Consider the following 17146-nt stretch of genomic DNA (forward strand, 5'->3'; position numbering starts at 1 on the left):
TGAACTTCTCGTCCTGAAGCTCCAGGAATTAAAAAAAAATGTTGATAGTACAGCAATAAATAAAAATTAAAGTTATGATAAATAACTTTTCATAACATGTAATAAATAGGTGTTGACATGAGCTTAATTGTTTACTGATATCGTTAAACGCTTCTGTTTCTGTCAATTTTTCTGTATGGTTTATAAATAAGTTCACTGCTCTCTATGCTATAGAAGATAAAGCAATATTCTCCAAGAACACAAATACGTGTAAAGCTAATTAGCTAGAAATGCCCCCACGACCAAATTTCGGTTGTCACTACTCATAATGTGTCTTTAGTAAGTGGTGGTATTATGACCGTATGGTCCAGGTAACCAATGAAAGATTTACGCTTGGTTTATCTAGGCCTTGTTGAGTGTCTACGCAAGGCTCGAAATCTATCTCTGCTAATACGCTAAAGCCTCAGTTATAGCCATGATTATTTACAATGAAAAAGGAATGTATGATTTAGCTTTTTGTTTGTGGTTTAAAAATCAATGCATACGGGGTTTATTCTGCCCACAGGAGAACATTTGCTCTCACCTATGCAGGACTGTATATATTTATATATGCTATTGTTTTTTTATATTTTTATTTGTACCAATTAAGTGGAAAGGGGTAGCCGTCACCAAGTAACGGTGACAAAACTCCTTCATTTATTTTCGATTTCAATAAAAAATAAATCTCGAACACCTGCTCGGTCCGAAAGATATTCAACCGAAAATTTGCTGGCCGACTCTGTTTGAATTTTTTTTTTGAAATAAGCCTTCGTTATGTATAGAAACAAAACATACGAAACTTGTTGTTGGGATCCTGGAAATCATGTACAAGCTATGCATGCTGCACAGTTTAGTATAACATTTAATGCGCGAACGTTGGCAGGCCCACGCAATAAATTTCGCAGACAACTGAGACACCTTCTTTTTCGTACCGAGAAATCGCATGCCACCTATAGGAAATCACCCCACATGGCAAACAATGTCATTGTTCAGTCCGTAACGGACAGAGATGACATTTACAGTGCAATATTAAACTTAGCGCTAATCGTGAAATAAAAAAAAAAGCTGGAAAGAAAACCAAGACCACGGGAGGAGCCGGGGTGAAGAGGGGGGGGGGGGGCAGGGTCCAAATATTTTGACGTCCAATACTCAGCTGTGGGTATCATAGTTGACATAACATTACTCCCCCCCCACCGTCACTAAACTAAATCCTGTATCCGTGCCTGTTCACGTTACGTAGAAAGCGAGACGAATTACTGCAAACTCACTCGCGTTTATAAGCTAGTGCAGAATAGGAGCGGAGGCAAATTTTTTTCGATGAGGGGGGTGGGGGCGGAGACATGTTTTTGAAATGGTCATTTCTCACTCTGTACACAACGGCCAAAAAAATTTTGGAAGGGGTGGTTTAGACCCGGTGTGTGCCACTTCCTGGATACGCCATTGGTGGAGAACATTAGGCAGTGTTTCACATGAGTATGAACAAAAAATATACAAAAATATCGAAAAAACAGTAAAGCTTTGCCACTTAGTGCACGCATAACCATTACAAATATACTAACATAAAAAATACATTTGCTCTGTACACACGCAAACACTTCTTTTGTTCATGCATACGCATGCGGCGATGCGTGCATGCACGTGACCCGGAGTTCGTTCAAAATGCGTCAGTTCATCTTAAACCGGAAGTGATTCTTGCATTGACATATCTTTCTACATCTAAAAATGCATCGATTCCTTGGTCAGATCACTAAAGCCAGGATAAACAAGAGCATAAAGCATCCGCGGAACATATATGCAGAGAATTTTCGATGTCCCTCGCACTCAGAGACGTGTTAACAAAACGGATCGGTAAAATATAGCTCGTTGAAAGTTGTAGGAATATATCCTCATATCACGTCCGATGCATCTGAATATAGCTGATGTGGTCAGCGGCAAAAGTAATGCTCAGAACAAACAACGTTCACAATGACCGAGTCTGGAAATATAAGTAGGATATAGTACACCGACGATTTATAAGACGAAAGCCCTAAGCGTCTTCTTGCGCTGTAACGGTGAGGGAAACATGGTAAGCTAATTAAGTGGTGCAGAAACCCACGTGACCTATACTCCTGGCGAGCGGCGCGTATGGAGGCAATTGCTTGTTGGAACGTTATCACGGTCTCCAAATTTTCCGACGTCGTCATGAAATATGACCGTGCAATCAGATAGCACCGTCGCTTGGACAAGGTAGCAAGGAGGGGGGGGGGGGGATGACAACACTATCAGCCTAAAACTTCAAGGTATTTTAATGCCTGCGCGGTCACACTGCAACCCATTATATAATGCTTGACAAAAAGCTTGGTCAGCGATTGTAGAACTCAGCGCATTACAGTACTTGGAGCAGGCTTCCACATAAATTTTAAGGGTCCAAAGAATTTCAGCTGCAGTCATGCGTTTTTTCTAATGCGGCAAAAAAAAAAAAACAGACCCGTGAGTATCTGTAATTATCATATAAAAGCTGGAGGATAATTAACATTCAACTCCTGCTGCGGAAATTCTTGTCAGATCAGAATAAATATAAATAAATTCCTCCCTTATACAGGCGATATGTCAGCGCATGACAACTGTTGATTTCATTACGAAGGCATGGCGAAGTTTCCGTGCTCCTATCACTTTATTTTTGTATATTTGATCAAATTCGCATGGGATAATGCACGCGTTTAGTTTGTATTGATCATCGTATACACAAAAGTTGTGTTTCATATCCCTATGTGCCACAATATTCTTACACTACTATTTCTAATAAACCGTAAGAATATATGTAATGAACTGCAAGCATATCACAGTTGTAATGAATCGCTGATATGCAAGAAAGAAGAAACTGTAATTGGAAAATCGTTTATTACCACGCAAGTCTTCTCTGAATATCTATTCGAGGCTTGTGTGAATGACATCGCATAGCTGAAAATTCTGAAATTACTTTTTTCTTACTTTTACAGAGCATCTAATAACTGTTTTGTTTTGTACGAAGCCATGAACGAGATCGGAATTACACTGGGCACATATAAACGCAAAGTGATATAGCAACTGCAGAGTTCCATTTTGTGCGAAATGGCATTGCTATATATATATTCACACACACAAAGTTGAAGGCAAAGGCTTCGGAACTGCTCCTATGCTTGGTGATTCTGGGAGATGCCACAGAAAAACCGTCAATTTTCTCAGGCTGGGTTGATGCATGTGCATGGTGCACCCAACGCACAGATTCAGAACTTGTATGCCAGTCTTTTTATCCAGGAAATCAACAAAAAGATTACCCGAATCATAGGGCACTAACCAATAAGAAAGTGCATATGATCCTAACTGGATTTTGGTCATCCAGAGCAATATTGCGTATCGTCAGAGAGCACCTGCATAGCATGCAGGTTTGAATTTATTAAAAATTTTTAGTACATTCTTCGTAAAAAGAAGACAGACAGCAGAAGCAAGCTCCGTTATATATATATATATATATATATATATATATATATATATATATATATATATATATATATATATATATATATATATATATATATATATATATATATATAATTTGTAATGGTGTGTGTGGGAGGTAGGGGAGGTTCGCGCCTTTATAGCGGCACTGGCCACTCCGTCTGGCTTTAAAAAAAGCTAAGCATAAAATAGAAAGGAGAGGGAGACGAAAACAGCACTAAAAATGTCACTCCGTAGAACCCCAACTTTGAAAAGGCCACGCAATCCAGCAGTGCATGAGACACGTGCACACGTGGCATGACCCACAAAAATCACATGGCACACAAAGCATATGAGACACAACGCACAAACTCAGGTAAGCTGAATGTTTACATGTTCGCGTATTAAGCCAAATGCTTTGCATGGTTTCACACACAGACAGACACAGAAGGAAAAAAAGTTACCCGGGGTAAAACACAGGACCATAGCATTACACAGTTTTGAGAACAACATTATGTCCTCCATCCAACTTCGATGGTAAACCAAATCTTGAAATTAAAAAAAATGTTTGTTTATTTGAGGAGATGTTACTTCATGTTTCATATATAATTCTGTGAAGTCGCTGGCCGCTGTCGAAATGATACGAGAAACAGTAAGATTAATGGTGATGGCAAAAGTGTTCCTCTCACGTCTGTGATGTCCTTGGCGAAACTTCTTGAAAATGAGTTCAGTGTAAGAATTATGAAGACGCAGAATTAGAGGGTTGTTAGTGCAGGCTTTTACCAATTCATAAGGCTCTATGCCATAAAAAAGAACTAGGGCCATTAAAAACGTGTTTTTGCCTCATAAAATAATTAATTCGCGTTAACGTTGTTCACATGAAGCGTTCATGACGATTTCGCAGGATACACTGAAATAAATAAAAAAAGAGCTCGTTTTTGCAGCCAAAAACCAAAGAGCCCCGCGACTGTGCGCACCAGAATATTTTGCCAGAGCTCTGACCATAGTAGTATAGTTCAAGGGCTGGGCTGTATTGCACACGTTTCTGGCGCAGAAATAATAACAAGAACGATAGAAGTGTTGGATGCAACTTTCAAAGTAATAACTAAATTAAAATTTTACACACAACACTGGCAATACGATCACGAGGCAATATTGTAGTTTAGAACGCCTAAAAAAGCTTGACTAACTCATTCAACTGGTACGTAACACTGTAGACAGCACGAGAGTTAACACCTCATCACTGCAAAGACACAACAGTGTTTTTGGCTATTTTAATATGCACCCTAGCGCTTTTGCAGTTCACTGCTTGACAAATTTCATTACCGTGACCAAAATCGAACCCACGAATTTCACCTCAGCCTGACGATGACTCAACCAAGCAGTTCCGAAATTTCGATTGCGTAAGGTTCAATGTCATATTGGCACGCACTGTAACGAAGTGTCGAACAAAGTCAAATGAATTACTGACTTCTCTTTGGCTCCTTGTACGTATAAAAGCAATAAAATTTCATTTCTTGTTGAACTGTAACTATGGTGTCAATCGTCTATGTACTATTATGTAACTATTCCCTTATCCACAGCTGAGGCTTTCTCCTAACGCATTAAAAACACTACTATGGGTTGCCCATTATTCACTTAAATGGCACCGAAATGCCACTTCATGCACCCGGAAATTCAATGTATCTAACTGAGCCATTTATTCTTCCCCATATTTCCTGTGAAGTTTCTACCAAGTCTCCCACGATGCGCTGAAACTTCACTGGGTCGCATGAGGTTGGGCGTGGCATTTACGAATTCGTACTCTCGTCTCCTTGGAATGGCGAGCACTTCGGCATGCAACATCTGCGTCTGCGAGGAAACGCTTGAGCACATTTTATGTCATTGCCCAGCATACCAGTCTGAACGACGTATTATGGAAGCCAAGCTCAGTCAGCTGGATTCACGGCCGCTTACAGAAGAGAAGATCCTGGGACCTTGGCCGACGGCTTCCCATGCGCGCAAAGCCACGAAAGCCATCTTGTACTTTTTAAGGACCACCAGACTACACGACCGCTTGTGAAAGAACAGTGTGAGACCATGCTGTGTAGTCTCGAGCTGACTATTCATGCTTCTCTTTCTTACTCCTCTTCTTTTCTATCTCTTTCCGTTCTATTATTTTCCTTTTCCTCTACCCCAAGTGTGGGGTAGCCAACCGAGCCAAGCTTGGTTAACCTTCCTGCCTTTCCTCTCTATTTATCTCTCTCTCTCTCTCTCTCTCTCTCTCTCTCTACCAAGTCTGTATAGTAGAAACATACGAGATGCAAAAGGAACTTCCTCTTGCTTACCAGGCACTAACTGAGACATTGCACTATTTCTAGAATGGGCGATATTCACATCCATCTAAAGTAGTTGATGAACAAACGCATCCGGGCGAGTGGGGCATGTGACTTTTCAACTTGACGTAAAGCAAGGTTGCTTTGAGCACAATATAGGTGATAGTTATCTGAAATGTGTTTATCTGTTCGATAAAGTAGACCTCTGAAACAGAGATAGGTGTCGAGTGTTTTCTTTTTTCTTTCTCAGTTACCAATGATGTCGTACACAAGACAACCGACTTCTATCTGTAGTTACGTGATTAATGTTTATCTCTGGTTGTCTTGTATAGAAATAGCAATAAAAGGTAGAGTTTTTTTTTTTAAGATAAGGAATGGGTGAGAAATAATGTCGAAATTCACAATTCTAATTCATTGAAACCGTGGTGAAGACTTTTAGAAAAGGGCGAGATTATGTTCAGTGTAGAATTTCTGCAGCCAATTCCAGTTACTTGTTTTTTCACCTAAACAGTTTTTAGGAGAAAGTTATTTCTACCCATAAGAATACTTCCTCGCATTTTTCTTGATATCTGCTCTCCTTGTGAAGCAATCATCTGATTAGCTTTTTTAGGCGACAAATGTGGCACCGAAGCTGAATTCTATCGTAAAAGAGATACGCTCTTTCTTCAGACACACAAAAATATCGGATAAAACGCTAAGAAGTACGACCAGCATTTCTACCCTTTGAAAATCTGATATTAAAATAACACTATATCCTTGTGTCTGAGTTATCTCTATTGCTCGAAAATAGTAGAATTATTTTTTTCTTTTAATTTATTACTCGCACATCGTAGCTACGCTGTTATTCACAGATGAACCAATAAAGAAACAAGATTCCACGCATTTGCCCTCAATGCCAACTTTCTAATTCTTCTTTACACTAAAAGCAAATTGGGCGTTGCGCCATTCAGATTAAGCGAGAGAAATTCATTAAGTGCTTCGCCGCTCTACAACGAACATTTTTATAATCTACCGGGTTTGCAATACACTCTTTTTCTGAACGTAATTATATGGATCCCTTGTTTTGACATGACATGGTCAAAATGAGATTTCCAACCTCATTTGAAGTCGCACTAAAATTGTACATTGTAGATTCAGATTGGGTCTATATAACGCCACATTTGACGTATAATTAGAAAGACCAACAGTCCTGTCAGGTTAGCAAATACATACATAAAAATATCAACGTAGTATGGCACTAAACTTGCGCACTAATAATTTTCCTGGAATTTTATGTACTAAATTAAAATATTAGTTAGGAAGTATTTATGGTGTTTGGGGTTTAAAAGATTGCCGACCTAACTGTCTGAGTAATGAGAACTGAGATACAGTTATGTCAAGGAAAGTATGGGGAACATTATTAGAAGTAATTGCAATGTAAATGTGAAGAAAGAAAAGTGTACGAAAAGACAATTTGCCGTGGGCAGGAATCGAACCGGTGACCTTCGTATAACGTGTCCAATGCTCTACCAACTAAGCTTCGCCGGTGGTCACTCCGCGATCCGCTTTATAGGGTATATATGTGCATTAAAGGGGCCCTGAAACACTTTCTTCAAATAACCATGAAATGGATTCACTGATAGAGTTTATTGCAGCGTGAATACAACACCACGAAAATTTTAGGAATACGTCCAGTACGACCGCAGTTACGAAGATTTGTCACACGCTCCAATGGCATTCTCTCTTCGCTCGTCCAGACGGAAGCGCTGGAAGCTAAGCAGAGAAGGATTGCAGGGTGGGGGGGGGGGGGGGGGGAGATGCAGCATATTTACGGAGTGAATGATGGAGAGTGGGGCGAAGCATCCGTCCGTCCATTCGTTCTTGCTTCCGTCCGTCCATGCGACCATCTGCGTGACCGTCCATGCGTCCATCCGCCCGTCCGTGCGTGCGTCTGTTCGTGCTTCCGCACGTCCATCTGTGCGTCCGTCCCTGCGTTCGTTCAAGCATCCGCTCGTGCATCCGTCCGTGCAGCCATCCGTGCGTCCGTCCATGCATCTGTCTGTGTATCCATTCGTACATCTATTCAACACTCCAAGTAACTACATCTCGCATCTTTTCGTCATATATTCCCCCTACAGAAGCATTGCCACCCAGCGGACATTCCAAGGACTAAACGAGAGGTGGCACACGCACACTTTCTTACGGCTTGCGCCTCGGGTCTACTTCCAACCTCTAACCACCTCGAGTTCATGGTATATGCCAGTGCACTACATGTATTCATGGCACTGCGGCCCAACGCTGGCTAAACCTGTCTAAAACCAAGGAGGTTACGCCCAGCGAGTATAACGTAGCAACCCTTTCTTGTCAGATAGTGCTCAATGTACATTCCAATGGCTGTTAACGGGGAATGAGAGACAGGAGAATTCAGCTTTTACTTTCTTACGGCTTGCGCTTCGTATCTACTTCCCACCTTTAACCACCTCGAGTTCATGGTGTATACCAGTTCACTGTATTCATGGCACTGCGGCCCAACGCTCGCTAAACCTGTCTAAAACCAAGGAGGTTAGGCCCAGCGAGTATAAGGTAGCAACCAGTATAACGTAGCATTTTTTATTGTTCAACAACGCACAAGAGAAATCTCCCACTGGCACCACCTTGCAGGTCAAAACGTAAGGCTGGTTACACACTACGACTACGACTACTACGAGGGACGAACGGGTGCCGCTTTAAGGAGCTTCGCCCCTAAAACGTCACGCACACATCGTAACATTGAGCACTTTCTTTCTTTCTTTTTCTTTGAATACATGACTTTTTTCAGTGATTTCGCGCGTGCACACGTGGACAAGTCATGGCCTCCCACGGCGATCCCTGTGAAGACTGATCGCGCCATGTTCAAATCAGCCAATTGCTGATAGATGGCCTTTCACGAGTGATTTTCGAACTTCTTCCGTCATTTGTCGAGAGAAGAGAAATTGATTTTCAGCTGACTTCGATGATTTATTGTGAATTAATGAGCTATATAATATTTGGCTCGTGTGTTCCCGGGAGCCTCTGCGACAGATCCGCAGCAATTTCTGATCATGCTAAAAAATGTTTTCAGGTTCCTTTAAACTTGAGAGCGTGAGTCAGCGTCACCTGTCGCCATATCGGTGAATGTGGGGCACTAATTTTCTCCCAGTCGGCGCCCCGTAGCGCGTGATCCTTTAGTAAAAGCTGGCAGCTGAGCAACAACCCGTCGCATATCACCTGAAGGCACTAAGTCTGTGAGAACGAGACCCTTGCTAGAAATCAAGAAAACAATTTAAAGGCTCATTTTTTTGTTAGACATGGTATTAATGAAAATCGACAGACAATTATGCCAAGGAAAGTTTATTGTTCCTGGTTTCCTGCAGTAAAAGCCGCAAAAAGCAATAGAGATAACCTGGTCTTTTTTAGGAAATTTTGTGGGTGATACAGTGGTCAGTTCAGCGTTCTTCAGCATGTTTGAACTATTGCATGTGTCGATGCTATTCTTGCCACACAAACAATTTTATGAAGCGGCACAACACTAATGTCAAGCTTTCAAAGTAGAGCTAGCGACAATACTAACGACAATGCTGTAGACGCTCCATCATGTCGTCATTGATGAAGATAACGATAATCCTTGTCATACACACAAAATTTGGTGCACTGTCAGTGTGAGAGTTGTGGAATGAAAAATGTATACATCGTCCATGTTTCCCGTGCCGAGCTGCATAACTGAAGATTACGTTGACAGGTAATGCGAAGTCCGGCCACACGTGTCAAAATAATTATTTGTGGTTGTTTGAAAGGTACAAGTGACAGGGACGTTTCAGATAGCAGAAAAGAGTGGTTATTTATGACAAATAGGAGAGGTCTCCATCTGAAATCGGAGATGAAGTATGTGGTGATGTATATGGTGATGATATCTTCCAGCCCTACGCATAATATTTCATGGTGACATTTGCACTTTCAATGTTGGGGAGTCATTGGCACATACATTTATCTTTTCTTGATTCACGGACATGTTTTTCTTTGCTCTATACAAACTATAAACTATGCTCCATTTCAGTAACCACCCAACTGCATGCCATGTAAGTTTTATAACATCTGGCCCAGCCAGTCACCAGACTTCTCAACCCTTTTTAATATATATTTAATTTTCAGGATTTCGTCGGAGTCATCTCTTCGTCACTGCATTCACGCAATTATCCCTATGTTAAGTTGAGAAATAAAGAATATTGGCTTTATTTGGGGTGAAATTGCTAAGGACAACGCTAATGACACTTACCTCGAAGTTCGTGTCAGTATCAAAAGTTCAAACGTTGATAAATTGGTCATGGCTTGTGCAGATTTTGTTGGTGCCACGGTGCTGATGTTTATGTTGCCTGAAAGACAGAAGGGTAGTGCAGGTATAATTTTTGTTGTGTAGTTAGTCTCGGAATGTTAGTGAAAGAAAACAAACACTCAGCAGCACCTTGAATACCTTATTTACACTGACCCCACTTTACCTTCACAGGTTGAAGAGCATCAGTGATATAAAATTAGATTTTTTTTAAAGCTAATTTGAAAGAAAAGCAGAAAAAGAGGGAGAGCGACAGAAGGAAAGGAAAAGGTGACTGTTTTTTATTGTGTTGTCATTTGTTTTCTGTTTCAGCAAACTATATTTACTTATACGAGTTTACTTCGCCTGACAGAGAAAGCCGTGAAAAGGAACAGCGTGTTTACAGTGCTATTATTTTTTCAAATAATTAACTAGTGTCCAGCACACCTAGTTATGACGTTGGCATCGAGTGCTATTTAAGGTATAAGCATTATACATGCCTTAGCGAGAGAAAATGCCTGAACAGAGTCTTCCTTTGCCTTCTACACGCCTTGACATCACTCACTGTATTGCTTTAGATACAGGTCCCCATTTTTTTTTATGGTATTAGCTCATTCGTGTTGCCCATGTGTTAGCATACACATTGATTTTTCATGTTACAAGTAAACGTTCGACGTTCACTATAGCTTCTGTAGGCTCTGTTTACAAGCATTCTGAATATGAAATGTCGCAAGAGTGTAACTCCTCTGGCCCATCCATTATTTGCAACTTCATATTCAGAAACGCACCAGCTGACGGCGTTACATTGCTTTTCTCGTGTGAAAGGGAACCATAAATTGATTTTTCGAAGCGAAATTTGAAAACAGAAAATGCAAGTGGTCTCACTGCTATTTGTGAAAGTGACAGAAAACGACAACTAATTTTTCATACATGCTCGCATGGTATAGCCTAAAAGGTCAAGCTAGGTTTCACTGGTAGAAAAGCATGAATTATAAAAACAATAAAACTGTGGTAATTGTTACTGGACCGTGTACCTAAAGCAAAAGCTTGTATCATACAGCTATCAGTTATCCTCCATTTCAATTGAACTTACATTAGTTATTTCACAATAAAAAAGTGACAGAATTTTAGATGATCAAGACTTTTCTAGCTTGAAAGGTTGCATGCACATAACTAGTTGATTGATATGTGGGGTTTGACGTCCCAAAACCACCATATATTATGAGAGACGCCGTAGTGGAGGGCCCCGGAAATTTCGACCACCTGGGGTTCTTTAACGTGCACCCAGACCTGAGCAAACAGACCTCGGTGTTTTAGCCTCCATCTAAAACGCAGCCACTGCAGCCGGGATTCGATCCCGCGACCTGTGGGTCAGCAGCCGAGTACCTTAGCCACTAGACTACCGCGGTGGGGTAAGCTTAATTAGTTAAACCAGCAGAGCATATCAGTGCCCCGTGAAGCATCAACAGAACTGAATCCCCACTGTAGGAAGCTGGGAATAATAATTATTGTAACGAATAATTCAATGACGTCATGACACATATCTGAAAGATTAGTAAACACGCAATTAGAATGCAACTAAAATCCACTTTAGTGCATGCTGCAGCTGTATAATGATGCTTTTCGCAAAAATAAAACAAGAAAAAAGTCACGCGGGACTCCTACGGGTTTCGTTCAAAGATACAATATATCACACATATTTGCCGGTATCTTGTGCTCTGCAGTTGCAACTGAAACGAGTCTATGGAAGCCCAGTGTCTATGATGCATGCATATTAGAAGGGATACAGCAAGAATCTGATACTATCGGTATCTGAACAACCTTATTAAGAAAGGAATAGATAAACCATATCACACGTTACAACATTTGATTTGCTGCTTTGGAGTAGTTCAGCTAAATTCTCGGTTATAACAAGCTTTTATACGACAATAACGACTACAGCCGCCATTTCGCCCTTGTGCTCTCGCAACAACGGACGACCGCCATTTAACCTGCAGAGTCACATTTCGAAAAAATGATGCGATGTCAAAGTACAATGCAATAAAAAGATCTTCATGGCTATTCCTTTTATGCCCTTCAGGTATGTGAAATTTGATTAAAAAGTTTCGCTAAAAATGAAAACAGTGCAATTGTGCGGTACTTATCTGAATTTGTAAGAGTCAGTGGCATGCAAGTTTGAGTTCATTTATTTTTTTCATGAAGGAGTAATTTATAGGTATAGGTCGTACCACATGCGCACATCTAGGTGCTGCACGACTAGTAGCTACGTGTACGTACGTACGTACGTACGTACGTACGTACGTATGTATGTATGTATGTATGTATGTATGTATGTATGTATGTATGTATGTATGTATGTATGTATGTATGTATGTATGTATGTATGTATGTATGTATGTATGTATGTATGTATGTATGTATGTATGTATGTATGTATGTATGTATGTATGTATGTATGTATGTATGTATGTATGCACGTATGTATGTATGTATGCACGTATGTATGTATGTATGTATGTATGTATGTATGTATGTATGTATGTATGTATGTATGTATGTATGTATGTATGTATGTATGTATGTATGTATGTACGTATGTATGTATGTATGTATGTATGTATATATGTATGTATGAATGTATGTATGTATGTATGTACGTAAGTATGTACGTATGTATGCATGTATGTACGTATGAGCATGAGTGCGTGCGTACGTACGGTTTACGCACACTCACAACGCTATACTTCCGAGTTTTGTTGATGGAGATGCTTACCGTATTTTTGACGGAGATCTGTTTGTAGGACGTAGATCCTTACCGGGATATATCGCATGACGTGACTCTCGGAGACGCTTCCACCCGACGACACATTTTATACTCGTATATACTTTCGTCTGCAATCGAACAAGAAAGAAGCAAGACAGTTAGTTTTGCTGCCAGAAATGTACTACATCAGCCAGAAAATAAGTAACAAACGTATGTGTTTGCAAGTTGCTTTACTACCGCCATTTCTAACGTTGTGAAAAGAAGTGCTGACTATGTGGCATGGCGTAGGCTGATCTGTAACAATAATCACCATGACACACAAGTTCGGCGTCGTTTCATTATTTTAACGATATACATGGCAAATTAAAACTTGAAGAAAACAGAGCGCGTGTAAGGCCGGGCATGAGTTATGCCGCAGAGCGTCATAGTCTTCGCAACAGGAATGGATGGCGCCCACGAGAAGTCACGTTCCCCTGAGTGTCAGCCCCATAAACTGCTTGCAGGTGCAAAACTCATCTCCGGTAACTGAGGCCTTGCCCCATATACAAAACGAAGAATTGACTACCCACACCTTTCCCCACCAAATATAAGCGCACTTGAGAGTCTGCCTCGAGAGCCGGCGGACGCACAGGCTTTGGAATACGAGCCACGGGCGGGGGTCAGGGATCAGTTGGAGACCGCTGTCAGCAGCGGGGGAAAGCGGAACGCCATTCGCGCTGGGCCGAACTGCTCCCTTCGTTCTTGATCTCCTTCTCTCTCTCCCACACCCTGTGTTCTTCGATTGTAAACACCTCACAACGGGCCATGGATCAGCAATCTGGGCTGTATAAGAACGGAACGCGAGGCTATGCGCTGCGTACTTCCTCGCAGTTCCCTGGGCTCTAACACCAAGTGATGTGTAGAAGAGTGAGGGCCTCTTAATTGCATTACTAAGTGCAAATTGGTCTTCCCACTTGTAGTTACCCTATGCAAATGTAGTACAGCTTGCTAATAATCATTGAACGTCTCCTGTCCAATATTTCACCCCGCCGAGCTACATCACCAAAGATCTCTCGCTTCAACTTCGTGGGAAGAAAAGAACCTTTACTGCGCGGAAGCTCTATTTCCCGAACTCAATAAGGAAACTAGCGGGAAAGAGTAAAAAGACAAAAAAAAACATCTCGCCCCACTTAGCAGCCCCGAAGAAAGCGCAGTGTTGCATAAGGTATGCTATTATAGAACACACGCATGCATTCTGCAGGTCTCACGTACCATGGTAGTCGATATCATGGGAAGCATGCATCAATAGGGAAGGTAACTGTGGTGTATTTTGTTTATTCTTCTAAGCATCCCGAATTGACGCTAAAATTATGTACAAGTGTACGTATATGCCTATATACGCTGAACAGTCGCATACGTTTTATATAAACAGTTGTTTAGAGCTACCTAACGATGACAACAGCAACATGTCTATTACCAACACCTGAAGTGATAAGCTGATATAGTGATGATTGATTGATATGTGGGGTTTAACGTCCCGAAACCACCATATGATTATGAGAGACGCCGCACTGGAGAGCTCAAGAAATTTCGACCACCTGGGGTTCTTGAACGTGCACCCTTATCTGAGCACACGGGCCTACAGCATTTCCACCTTCATCGATAATGCAGCCGCCAAAGTCGGGATTAGGTCCGGCGTCCTGTGGCACAGCAGCATAGCACCTAGCCAATAGACCACCGTGGCGGAGCATATTAGAAGCTCTGGCGCTTGTGAGAATGGTTGTCCTGGATTGTATATACGTAGACAAACCTCAGTGGATAACAGTTAACCCGACGTGACGCCTGTATCATAAAAATACATATGTAATGCTTTTTTTAATTATATATCCGGCACTGCACCCACAGTCGACGTTTCACCAACAGTGCCTCCGAAGGGTGTTTTTCGAGAACTGGCGTGGCTTTGTGCCACAATACTTGCTTGTCACGTAGAATTCTCGGGTTCACTTCCTGCTGGAACCATGACACTTAATGTTTGCATTCGTCGGATCAACACTGCCGATGTGAGCTTTTCTTAACGCTCACGCAATCAAATTACAATGTCTGTTTTCACCGTTGATGAGTATACTATAGGTACGAACTGCCAATCATCTTGACGCCTACCCGCATGCTGCAACTCGGATTATGTGAGTACGTGTTACAAATGTTTGAAGTAAAGGGTTTGATGACCTATACGTGACGGAATTTTCAAGTTATTCATGTTATAACAAGCCATATATATTTATCAAAGCCTCACACCCACCCATAGTTTTGGTGCACCCAAAGTAAATAATGCGATCACGAGAGCATGCACCCAGACGCAAGTGGCTACATAGATATACAGATGGATAGGTACGTAGAAAGAAGCGCTCAAAGAACCTGCAGTTCGCTCAAAAATATCTCTCTAGGTGCAAAAGGGCGTTTAATATTCTCAAGGGTATCCTATTTTCATTTAATATATAGCTTCAAGTTTAATGGTAAGAGTGTATGGCTGGTAAAATAACGACAATTTCCTTGTTTGCTACCTTTTCAATACACGTGAAAATTATGACAGCTGCAACATATGGCCAGAAAGGTAAAGCGAAAACAATTTTTTTTCGGCTGCTTCATTTTCGAAGTGACGCTATGCACTCTAGTTTTTCATCATTAGCGCAAAGTTTTGAACGATGCCGTTTGTCATCTGACAAAAAGCATCGATGTCGAGTGTATTAAATGTTTCCGATGGCTTTAGAGATAAAGGAGTTACCCATAGAACGGAGGAACGGCTTGAAGGGTGTAAACATTTTTTCGAGTAATGAATTATCAAACAAATTCCAACTTCAAGCACGTAGAAAAGGTTAACTGCCGAATATGATTAAATGTATCTCAAGCAGAACTTACTTTTTATATCTCTCAGGGTTGCCTACTGCAGCAACACACCACCATTCATGTACAGCATAAAATAAAATGTAAAACAAAAATGAAATAATAATAATAAAAAATCAAAAAGAAATTTTTTTCAGAGTTATGGCACAACCTCATTATGCGCGAGGGCCTTTTCGTGAAGACATTCGAGCCTGAAACTTCTTACAGACATGCTACTACTGCTTGCACATCATCTCGTTTTCACCAAAGCATCCAATCTGCTATCTGTACCATAGTTTCGTAATCCAATAGTGCGCAAATATTTATGACCTTCAACTTCCGTTACTTTGTTATCCTTTAATGAATTAGCACTTATGCCTACCCTATGAGCACTACGTGATACGTAATGATAAGTGCCATAGAGGGCACTGTTTTGGTCGTATCCGTTTCCTAATAGATCTTCTGATTGCAATTCCGTTTGCATCACTCTTAAATGCGAAACGGTACGTCGGTAGCAAAGGGGAAAATGAATGGCGCAATAATGAGCTACGGAGCGTTCTCGGGATAGAATAGGTACGAAATGCTTTGAGGTCTGTGGAAAGGCGTAACGGTTCCGGGATTACATTTGGGAACTACTAAGGGGTGTGCATGAAGTCAGAGGTGTGATCAGGAATGAATGTATCAAAGGACTGTGGGATGCCTCGCGTTGGTTGCTCACGGGAAGACGAGAAATGAGGATGTAAAGGGGGATATGAGATGGACAGACTTTCCAGTAGGGGAAGCTCAAAACAAAATGAGATTTGAAAAGAGGTTTAGGAAAATGGAAAAGAGCAGATAAATCGGGAAGGTGTTCAGGTATTGGTATAGGAAGAGCGTGAAAACAAAGTGGACAAAAAGAACTAGGAGGCTCACTAGTAAATATGTGGCTGGCAGTGTGGGCAATGTGGCAACACTGAGCATCACAGAAAAGCCAGAGAGGCGGAGAGGGTTTATTGGATGACAGCGATCGAAAAGAAGCTGGCTCTCAGTAACTACCGAAATGGCAACAACTAAATAAGGAGGGAGATGTTTTATGTCAATTGAAAAGAAAGCGCTTTACTGTGCGAAGCGAGGCCTGTTTGCCTTAGAACGCGTAGATATAAGGGGATATTCAATAAAGAAGAACAATGTACAGGCTGTGGGAAAGCTAAGAAAACGATGGAGCATGTTCTGATCGAATGTGGTGATATCCACCCATGGGTATACGTGTGGGTACAAGCCTACCTGAGCCTTTGGGTTTCAGGGACAAACATGGAAAGCTGAACACATCCGCGATAGAACCAAGTAAGAGACGGTTAGAGTATCGGTGGCAGAAAAGTAGAGATAAAGGGCGAAAATAGTGGGGAAAGTGAGGACATTCTGCCTGGAGAGGCAGGGAGATAGACCATGAAT

General features: G+C 41.3%; 1 long non-coding RNA gene across 1 annotated transcript; it reads right to left on the minus strand.

The window, feature by feature from the left end:
- Positions 1 to 7443: 7443 nt before the first annotated feature.
- Positions 7444 to 12904, minus strand: LOC142814615 (uncharacterized). Its single transcript, XR_012894981.1, has 3 exons — positions 12866 to 12904; positions 10060 to 10156; positions 7444 to 7827 (listed from the first exon to the last, which is right to left on the minus strand). It is a non-coding gene; the product is annotated as an uncharacterized LOC142814615 (long non-coding RNA).
- Between the last annotated feature and the right edge of the window lie 4242 nt (positions 12905 to 17146).

Source organism: Rhipicephalus microplus, chromosome 4 (assembly GCF_043290135.1).
Source record: "Rhipicephalus microplus isolate Deutch F79 chromosome 4, USDA_Rmic, whole genome shotgun sequence".
Lineage (NCBI taxonomy): Eukaryota > Metazoa > Arthropoda > Arachnida > Ixodida > Ixodidae > Rhipicephalus > Rhipicephalus microplus.